Source organism: Gavialis gangeticus, unplaced genomic scaffold (assembly GCF_001723915.1).
Source record: "Gavialis gangeticus isolate Ggan-Ray unplaced genomic scaffold, GavGan_comp1, whole genome shotgun sequence".
NCBI classification, from domain to species: Eukaryota; Metazoa; Chordata; order Crocodylia; family Gavialidae; genus Gavialis; species Gavialis gangeticus.
In genome coordinates this window covers 4,022,928-4,033,659 of record NW_017729002.1, presented here as the reverse complement: position 1 = coordinate 4,033,659, position 10,732 = coordinate 4,022,928, and the positions used below count along the sequence as shown (strand labels likewise).

Sequence of the window (10,732 nt, the reverse complement as noted above, 5' to 3'; positions counted from 1 at the left end):
GAGGCATTTCAAAGACTGTGTGAGCTCACTAAGCATGGACATTGGCAGGGGCAGGGGCAGGGGTGAATGGGGCCTCAGGTTAGGCTGTGGGATACTCAGAGCCCAGGAGGCTCATTTGGGAGGGGGGAGGGCTCCTGCCACTGTGCACACCTTGGGAGAGGCATGGGGGGCACAGGCCCCCCAGATTTGTCTGGAGGGCAGGCTGCTGCTACAGGCTGGGCTCTGTGCCCTACTGCTGTTGTCTAGGGTTTGGCAGTCTAGGGTGGCTGGATGGTCCACAAGCAGTGGCATGGGGGGAAGGGTTAGGGGGTTAAAAATAACCTGGTGTTGGGGGGTGGAGGCTAGGAAAAGAGCAGCCCCAGGGCTGGCGGGTGAGGCCAGTGGCTGGTCTTTCCAAACCCCAGGGCTGTGCTGGGAACTGTACAGAAGTTCAGTTAGATCAGGTGGCCATTTTTAACCCAATCTATCCTCCCCTAACCTCCCCGAACATCTGCACCTAGCCTGCCTGGCAGAGCCTTACCTCCCAGTTAACATGTGGTAACACCTATGCCCTCAGCAGCAGTGCCCAGCTCACTGCCCACACAACCCCACCAAATGGCAAGATGCCCAAACCTGATCATAAAGCCCAAACCAAGTAGACATACACTCCCAAAGCTACAAGGCTTCACCCTCCTCTCTCTCTGCTGTGTTCAGGAGAAGAGAAGCAACAACAGCAAGGAGAATGCAGAACGTAGTTTATTATCAAACACATATACACACAGGAGCTCACTTTCACATGGAGTGGGGCCTCAGGCACCCAAAACAGAGTAATAAAATTACATGGGACAGGATGCACCCATGGTTTTCTTCCTTTTGTAATGTCCTGCCCCAATGGCTTTTAGAAATGACCTCTGTGACCCAACTGGCCACAACTTGGACCTCCTGAGATGTGTCCTTTTTCAGAGTTCTCAGAGCTGGAAGAAGAGGGGAGATGTTAATGAATAGACACTTCCACCTCAGGGGAACACTGGTTACACATGCTGGCAGCGCCAGAGCAAAGTCATCCCTGGGGAGCGGGGCTCTGGCATGACATGCAGGTGGGCAGTACACAATGGATACAGTGTTGCTCCCATCATCTCATCACCAGTGTTTCGAACAGCCACAGACTTGTGGTCTCTCTGGATCCCAAGCTACAGAAACTCGCCCACACAGACATGGCTGTGGCTGCTCCATTGGGAGCTTCCTGCATTTCCAGCTGAGGGGAGATGTTGATTCTGCTGGGCACTGAGCAACTTTGCTGCCCATGGAGGAAGGTTAAGATTCTCAACAGCTTCCACTGACAAGATTTGCCTGCCTTTCTCAACAGAAACCTTCCCAAGAGCCATCATTGCCAAGGGATGTGACTGGGCACTCAGACCTGCTGGTTCATGTTGGTTTGCACCTGATGAAGGGACCTGACAGACAGGTTGCCCAAGGGAAGATTGGCAGTGGCACCGGCTACAACTTTCCCCAACCTGAGGAACCCCAGGAAGCCAAGGGAGTCCAGAGCCTGGGCAGCTGTGGCTGGGGAGGAGCCTGGGCAGGACAAGCAGGAGATGCATGGATTCAGCTCCTCCCTCCTGCACCCTGCTGCTCCAGGGGAATGTGAGCTGCCTGCTCGGGGCAAGGTTCTCTTAGGCTATCCTCAGGGCAGAGAAGATGCACTGGGCTCCAAAGCAGGAGGAGAGGGGTCAGTCCCTGCAGCTTCTCAGCTCCTTCTGGGCTCCAGAAGAGAAGTGCAGGGGCTAGATTTCTGACTTAAAGCTCAGCAGGTGGGCAATATCTATCCATTCCGCACTCCCTGGGGTAGCATACTCCATAATGATGCCTAAACACAAAACAGGGAGAACAGATCAGCTTCCCATGGTCAAGGCACAAGGAGAACTCAGCCCAGAGGCAGGTCTTTGGCTCCCCTGTGCTGTGTTTACCATCACAGGTGGGTTGTGGCCAGCACGTTCACTGTTAGGTCTCATGTTCTAAGTAAAGGGCTGGAAGCCAGGAAGAAAAGAGCAGTCTACACATGGGCTGCTCCCAACATCTCTGGTAAACCACAGAAACCTGCCTCCTTCCCTGGGCTGGACTGAGTGTGTAAAGGGCACCAGAAGCCTCTCTGCACCCTGAGCACAGGGACAGGCCAATCAGGGACCCAGCCTTCCCTGACAAGCTGGTGTGACAGGAACTCCAGAAGCAGGTGGACATGCAAGGGAATGCAGCTTCCTTCCCAGCGGGAAGAGAAGCCCAAGGAGTTTCAACATGGGCTCAATAAGGCTGTGCAGGGATCTCTCTGACAGGGCTGCTCCCAGGACCAAGTCCCTGCACTCAGTGGCCCAGGAGGCCCTTGCCCCTTCTCATCAAGTGGTGCTAAGCAACCATAAGCCGTACTGGGTGACCACATCCCAGACACATCTCCATCACTCAGGATTACTGAATCACAGCACAGGGCTTGTCTGCCGCAACCCCCAGCCATCCCCAAGGCTGGTGTTGAATCTTTCTCAACACCAGCCTTGCAACACTGGGAGCATCATCCTTTCCAAATCCTTTCTGGGGAACCTGAGGCACAGGCTGATTAACAGCCTGATCCTGCTCAGCAACAGCTTTACCATTCCTCTTGGGGGTGAAAGGGAAGATGAAAGGGACCAGGCATCCTGATGGCTGTCACCTGGATCTCTGGCCACAGGCTCATGTAGTGCCTCTGGGCTGCCTGGCAGAGACCCTCCAGGACAGCAAGTTTTTCTTTGACCTGGAGAAAAGCACGAACATGTGAGAAGTGCTTTCACGCCACATGCTGGTACTGATCAGGAGGAAATGGGAGCACCAAGGGACTAGAAGGAGCAATCTTGGCCTGTCCCATGCCTCATGGTCCTAGACCCAATTCTTGCACTTATTTGCACTGTGCCCCAGTTTCCTCCCTCCGTCCTACAATGAGCCCTGCCCTCAGTCACCTCCTGCCACTCACAAACTCACTCACCAAGTGCCTGCAGAGGTCCCTCAGCAGCTGCTCTTGTTTCACCTGTTCTGACCCCTGGAATGGACGGTCAGGGCTGCCTGCACCCTCCTTAAGCCCAGGTAAGGGCAGCAGAGGCCCAATGTTGTTCTGCACTCCTGAAAAACACAGTCACACCAGGTCTGTATTCCCTGCTGACTGCTGAGCTGAGGCCAAGGGTTGCCTCTTGACCCAGGGCTGCACCCAGGCCATGAACAGGAGGACCTGGCCAGTAGGTGACTGGCACTAAGCACAAAGGGGTGGCTGTGAGCAAAGGGAGGACTTCTCCTGCCTTTCATATGGCACTTGCGGGCAGCACCTGTCTCCCCCTCAGTAAAGCCATGCAGAGATATTTCCTGCATGCAGAGGAGGGTCAGATGTGCAACCTGCCCTGGAGCTCAAGGAGGTGCCTGGATGAAACTGCCTCAGTGGGAAGGGGATGGTCACCACAGGACACAGGAAGGTCAGAGTGCCCCTGGGGATGGACTGAGGAGACCTGGCGGGGCTGAGGAAATCGGTATCACTGGTTCTTACCTTGGCCACCTGCAGGTTCAGGTCTTCCAGGTGAAACAGAAGCGTTGCCAAGATCTGCCTCACCTGGCTCCTATAATAGGCTTGCCTTCTTCTCTTTATGCAGCCTGCCAGGGCACCAAAGAGGGCGAAAGCCATTGAGCAAAGATTGTCATTGTCCTGTGGCCAAGAAACCCCAGCGTGGTCGCAGCCAAACCTCTCTCATGGGCCTGGCACAGCTCCTGACAGGAGCCTTTGGTTTCCAGCCTGCCAGATGGTCTGCCAGGGAGGTGGGCTCTAACAGTTCCTGATCCAGGTGGGCTACCTGGGAGCCAGGGCACTCAAGAGAGCTTGGGGAGCAGCAGCAAGCCACGTTCCCTGAACGTGCCATCACTAGGGGCTCTGATTCTGAATCCCAGCAAAAACCAAATCCCCCAGCCCCTGAGGTCGCTTGTCTTTGCCCAGCTCTGCTTCTGACTCAAGAGAATCAACATGGCAGAGAACAGCCCCAGATCCCATGACCCTACCTGCAGCCTCACCCAGTCTTCTGAGAATCCCCCTTTGTCTACAAGGCCCATCTGTTATCACATCCTCTTCACTTGCTTTTTCTCCTGAAAACTCATCTCTTCCACAGAACTTAAAATCTTCCACTTTGGACTGGAACAAGGGGCAGCAAGTGCATCTCCCATCTCTGAAATGGCCCCAAATGAGCATTGGAATGGGGGTGGGGAGTGCTGCTCTCTTACATAGTTGAAGAAGGGCCTGATGTGTGTGACTACATCCCAAACCAGGGGCTCTGCATCTGTCCCTAGATGATTCAAGACATTGGCCAGTGCATGCATGCCCTCCCACATGATTTGAGCACTGGTAGGCACAAATGACTTCAATGAGCTAAGGAGTTTAGTAAGAAAGACATTGAGGACTTGGAGCTTCAATGAGATGGGAGTCCAGGATGGGTGGTTGTTCCTTAAGGAGATGATCCTCCGAGCTCAGAGGGAGTCAGTCACAACACGGACCAAAGTGGGTAGGAGTGCGAGCCAAGGGGGCTTTATAGCAAAGACATCCAGGAGGGCCTGAGGGCAAAAAGGTGGCATACAAATCAGTGGAAGCAAGGGGCTATCACCAAGGAGAATTACACCTCCATTGCTCATGATTGCAGGGAGGCGGTTAGGAAGGCCAAGTCAGAGATAGAACTAGGGCTGGAGACCAGAATTAAGGGTAACAAAAATCCCTTTTTCAAATACATAGGGAGTAAGAAGAAGGCACCAGGTAACGTGGGGCTCCTACAGGACAGGCTTGGCAATCTGATGATTGCAGCAAAGGAAAACGCTGATCGCTTCAACGAGTTCTTTGCCTCCATATTTCTGAGCAGGGACCAGGACAACTCCCCCGCACGGATTACGGACAGGTTCAGGGGACAACACCATGCCAAGGGTCAGGGATGATGTAGTTAGGGAGCTTCTGGATGGGCTGGACGTGTTTAAATCAGCAGGTCCGGATGCTCTTCATCCAAGGGTACGGAGGAAATTGGCAGAGGTCATAGCAGGGCCCCTGGCACGGCTGTATGAGCACTCGTGGTGCTCTGGCCAGGTCCCAGAGGACTGGAAAAGGTCCAGCGTGGTCCCCATTTACAAGAAGAGGAGAAAGGTGGACCCGGGTAACTATAGGCCACTTAGTCTCACCTTGGTCCTTGGGAAGACCTCTGAGAAAATTATCAAGGAGCACATCTGCAGGGACCCAGCATGGGAGGTAATGCTCAGGGGCAACCAACACAGGTTCATTGTGGGCAGATCTTGCCTGACTAACCTTGTTTCCTTTTACGACCAGGTCAGAAAGTCCTTGGATGCGGGTGTTGAGGTGGATGTTGTCTACCTGGGCTTCAGGAAGGCCTTTGACACTGTTTCTCTCTCCATGCTCATAAAAAAAGTAGGTGGCTGTGCCATTGAGGCCTACATTGTCAGATGAGTGGCAAATTGGCTCGATGGCCAGACTCAGAAAGGAGGAACCAGCAACATACCTATAGGCTGGGGAACACCCTTCTCAACAACACAGTGGTTGAAAGGGATCTTGGAGTCATTGTTGACTCCAGGATGGACATGAACTGCCAATGCAAGGAAGCAGTCAGTAAGGCACCTTGTCGTGCATCTACAGATGCATCACAAGCATAGATCCTTCCCTTCTGTGTGGCACTGGTCAGGCCACAGCTGGAGTACTACGTCCAGTTCTGGGCGCTGCACTTCAAGAGGGATGTGGCTAGCATTGAGAGGGTCCAGAGGAGAGCCACTCACATGGTCAGAGGGCAGCAGGCCAGGCCCTATGAAGATAGACTAAACAGCCTGAATCTATTCAGCCTCCACAAGAGAAGACTGAGAGGGGTTCTGGTGGCTGTCTATAAAGTCACCAGGGGGACCAGCAGAAAATAGGTGAGGCTCTGTTTCCCTGGGCACCACCTGGGATAACAAGGAATAATGGCCACAAATTGATTGAGAGTAGGGTTCAGGCTTGATATCAGGAGGCATTACTTCATAGTTAGGGCTGTCGTGCTCTGGAATGGGCTCCCAAGGAAGGTGTTGCTCTCCCCTACCTTGGAGGTCTTCAAGAGGAGATTGGATAGATATCTGCCTGGGGTATTATGATCCCAGCACTCATTCCTGCCCAGAGCAGGGGGTTGGACTTGATGATCTGTTCAGGTCCCTTCCAACTCTAGAAACTATGAAACTAAGATTGGGACATTGCTTGCTTTAGGGTAGTGTCTTCCTGAGATGCTGGATGGATATAAAAGATGCACTAATTAGAACCAAACTCACAGCTGCTGGCTAAGACAAGGGCTCAGTAGGGGCAGGTCAGTAAGGAAATCCTTGTCTGCCTCTCCTTCACATACGGCAGAAGTGGCAATGCAGGGGCAAGGACAGAAGAGAAACCTCTCAGCTGCCTCCAGTGATCCTCCCTCCTAGGAAGGGGACCAGGGGACTCCCCAGGGAAAGAGCACAGCAAGCAGCCACTTTTTCATCAAACTGTTCATTCTCTATGGGGCCTTACCTGGCTGATGAAGGCCATACCAGTAACACTCAGCTTTTCAGTTGTGGAACTGACCCGCTGCAGGACCTGCCCTATGAATTCGGGCATTATTATACCCAATGGGAGCAGAGCCCTGCAAGAGAAAACCACTAGTTCTGGGACTGGCTGGGCACTGCCAACACTCAGTTCCTCTGAGGCAGCAGCTCTCATCTCTTGGAGCACAAGCTCCACATCTCAAGCCCCACACAACCCTGCAGGTTCAACACAGAAAGTTCCCCCTCCACCACTCATCCCACTGCCTAGAGCACAGATAAATCCAGACTGCCTCTCTTACCTGGCTAGCTGGCACATCCCGTCATGGTGTATCTGGGGGCTCTCAAGGAGTGGCCAATTTCTCCCATCACAGAGGGCTGCAGCCACTCTCTCCCCAAGGCCCTTAGTTATAGCACAGGCCAGGAACTCCACTGAAAGCCTAGGGAGAGAGAAGGCGCAGATTTACAGACTGTAACAAGATGCTGCAGCCAGAGCAGAACCAAAACTCCCTGTCACTCGGGAGGTCCATTACTCAGACACATGCTGCGCAAGGCAGGCAGCTCAGATCAGACCGATGCTGCCATTCTCTCTCACACTTTGCAATCCCCTGACAAGGACAGGGAGGGAAGAGCCTTGCACAAATCAGTGCTGGAAGCCAGACGGGATGCATGGAGGCTCTCCCAAGCCAAATGCACTACAGAAAGAATTGGGCAGCCATTTTTCTCTCCCTACAAGGACAAAGGCCACATGTAGAGCATGGGAAGATGCAGAAGTCATGTGCCCAGGGCCCAAGCACTGGAAGCCCAGCGTGTGCTCATGACTAATGGAGACTGTGAAGCCCCTGGGCTGAAACTGCCTGGAGTATCCCAGAGGAGCTCAGGTTGGAGGATCAAATAGGCCCTCCCAGTGTTAACATTTCAAACTCTGCCCTTCTCAGACATCCCCCCACTTCTTTCAGCTGCCAGGACCAAGACAGCTCAGCACAAGGACAAGAACCTACAGGCAGCTAGCCTGAAGTGAGGCCAAACCTGTGAAAGCAGGCATAGTCTACTCCTTACCTGCAAGGGTTGCCCACTGCTCACAGCTGCCCCTTCTGCAGATGCCTCTGCCAGATGCTCCCTGTGGGCATTGGCAAGTCCTGCCCCACAGTGAGGATAACTTGCTCCAGAAGAGCACAGAGGATCTCTGGGAGTAGCTCCCTCAGTACTGGGCTGGAATGGATGGTGGTAAGCATCTCCAAAGATGCACATATTGCCTGAAGATATAGAGAAGAAGAGAGTCAGCCTGGGGAAGACACCTGGAAATCCATAACTCCAAGTCTAAAGGTCTCGTCCTCACATCCAGGAGAGCACAGAAGAGCTTTAGCAGCAGCTTCCTTACCACTTGGCTCCCTTCCCAGTCACATCCCTTCCCAATCACATCCCTGCACTTCATGGGCACCAGCAGCCTGAACAGAGAGCTGCAAAGCAGGAGCCTCTTGGTTACAGGAGTTTCTAGTTCCAAAGTTTCATGGAGTCAGTCAGTCATGTAGCATGAAGCTACTATTTTCTGCTGCTGATGGAAGAGTGGGGACAGGAGAGCAGGGGAGAAAAACTTGCCCCACAGCCTGACGTCCTACCTCAAGCTCTCGAGAACCAGGATTCTAGCCCTCAAAGGGGAACCAACAGAGCTGGGCCTGGGCTGTCCAAGGGCCGTGGTATCCTCAGCTGAGCTCCTGTCTATGCCAGCTGGATACTGAATCTTGCTCATGAGCAAACATAGTATATGGAGTGTGAAGAAATCATCTACACCTAAGGCCCTCCAGAGCTCAGAGGTGTCACAATTTAACATAAATTACATATGAGCTGCAGATACTCCTGTGATGTCATGAAGCAATAGGACATTGAAGCAAAGGCCAAGGGCTGTCCTCGTCTAGGACTGGGTTGGGGCACAGTAATGTCATCTGCCAATGCCATTAGGCATGAGCCTGGCATTTCCTATGCAAACACACTAGGACATTGACTCTTACCAAGTCATCCCAAAGGATCTGCAGCTGACTTGAAACTCCATGGGCTTTGCCAGGCTATGGGATCTGTGTGTGCCACCAGGCATAAGAGGTAGGGAGTGGTAAGGGCCTATCCATTGGCAGAGGCTTTCTAAGGAGGCTGCTGGTCACTACCGCTAGACAGAAGCCAGCAAGAATGGAAACACCTTCCATCAGGAAGCCTCTCATAGACCTTTCCTGGATTGCTGGCACCTGGATAAAAATGGTGCCCAGGATGTCCGGAACCTGGAGGGCAGATAACAAGAACAAGGGCCTCTTTCTCATTTCAGCCAGCACAATCCAAACCAATCCCTCCCATAGTTTGGCAATTTGCTGCCATCTTAGAAATTTCTTGCTTTAAGGGGCCAATTCATAGTTTCATAGTTATTAGGGTTGGAAGGGATCTATTAGATCATTGAGTCCAACCCCCTGCCCTGGGCAGCAAAGAGCACTGGGGTCAGATGACCCCAGACAGGTGTCTGTCCAATCTCCTTTTGAATATTTCCAAGGAAGGGGACAACACCACCTCCCTTGGAAGCCTACTCCATATTTTGGTGACCCTCACTGTAAAGAACTTTTTCCTGATGTCCAGCCTGAATTTGCTCTCTTTTAATTTGTGTCCATTGTTTCTAGTTACCCTGACTGCCGCCCTGATAAACATCGTATTCCCCAATTCCTGCTGACCCCCCCCAGTGAGTTTGTAGGCAGCCACAAGATCACCTCTAAGCCTCCTCTTGTGGGGGCTAAAGAGGTTCAGGTCTCCCAAATCGGTCCACATAGGGTTTTTTCTGTAGGCCTTTACCCAGATGGGTGGCCCTCCTCTGAACCCTTTCCAGGTTATCCACATCCCTTCTGAAGAGCGGCAACCAAAACTGGACGCAGTACTCCAGCTGCGGTCTGACCAATGCTGCATAGAGGAGAAGTATCACCTCCCTAGACCTGTTAGTGATGCACCTACTTATGCAAGGAAGAGTGCGGTTAGCTTTACTTATTACCTCATCACATTGGTGACTCATGTTCATTTTGGAGTTGATTATGACTCTGAGGTCCCTTTCTACAGTTGTGCTGCTTAGAATGGTCCCTCCCAGACTATAGGAATGCTGACGATTCTTCCTCCCCAGATGCAACACGACACATATCCTTGTTAAACGTCATCCTATTCTGTTCTGCCCACCTCCCCAGCCTGTCCAAATCTACTTGGATTTGCTCCCTGCCCTCTAGTGTGTTCACCTTCCCCCATAGTTTTGTGTCATCAGCAAACTTGGACAGGGTGCTTAGTACTCCCTCATCCAAGCCACTAATGAAAATATTGAATAGTACCAGTCCCAGGACAGGGCCTTGGGGGACTCCACTGCCTACATTTCTCCAGGTAGAAACCGACCCATCTACCACCACACTCAAGGTGCATCCCATAAGCCAATTTTCCACCCACAGGACTGTGTAATAATCTACATTACAGCTTTTTTAGTTTATTTATAAGAATTGGGTGTGACACTGTGTCAAAGGCCTTTTTAAAGTCTAGGTAAACAACATCTACATCTGTTCCCTCATCCAAGTATTTTGTGACTCAGTCGTAAAATGAAACTAGGTTCGTCAGGCAGGATCGGCCTGCTATGAACCCATGCTGATTGCCTCTTAGCATTACTTTACCCACTGGTCCCCTGCAAATATGATCTTTAACTATTTTCTCAAAGGTCTTGCCAAGAATAGGGGTGAGGCTAACCAGCCTGTAGTTACCTGCTTCCTCCTTCCTCCCCTTCTTGAAAATAGGGACAACATTGGCCCTTTTCCAATCCTCTGGGACTTGTCCTGAGCACCATGAGTGCTCAAACAGTTGTGCCAGCAGGTCCGCTATGACTCCAGCTAATTCCCTAAGTACCCTAGGGTGAATATCATCAGGGCCTGTTGACTTAAACACATTCAGCCCCTCCAGATGCCCCCTTACTAGGTCTGCATAAACCACTGGTGGATTGGTATCTATCCTGGGCTTGTCTAAAGTCCTAATGGGATGCGTATTCGTATTCGCATCCAGGAATACAGATGCAAAGAATTCATTTAGAATCTCTGCTTTAGCCATCCTATCTGTTACCAGTTGTCCTTGTTCATCTTGAAGGGGTCCTAAGTAATCCTGCACTTTCTTTTTGCTG

At 52.0% G+C, this 10,732-nt stretch overlaps 1 long non-coding RNA gene across 1 annotated transcript in view; it reads right to left on the bottom strand.

The window, feature by feature from the left end:
* Nucleotides 1–8,660, bottom strand: part of LOC109290727 — a 22,567-nt gene extending 13,907 nt beyond the window's left edge. Inside the window, exon 1 of the long non-coding RNA XR_002095664.1 lies at nucleotides 8,320–8,660. This is a non-coding gene — a long non-coding RNA (uncharacterized LOC109290727). The remainder of the gene's footprint in view (nucleotides 1–8,319) is intronic.
* Nucleotides 8,661–10,732: the final 2,072 nt, after the last annotated feature.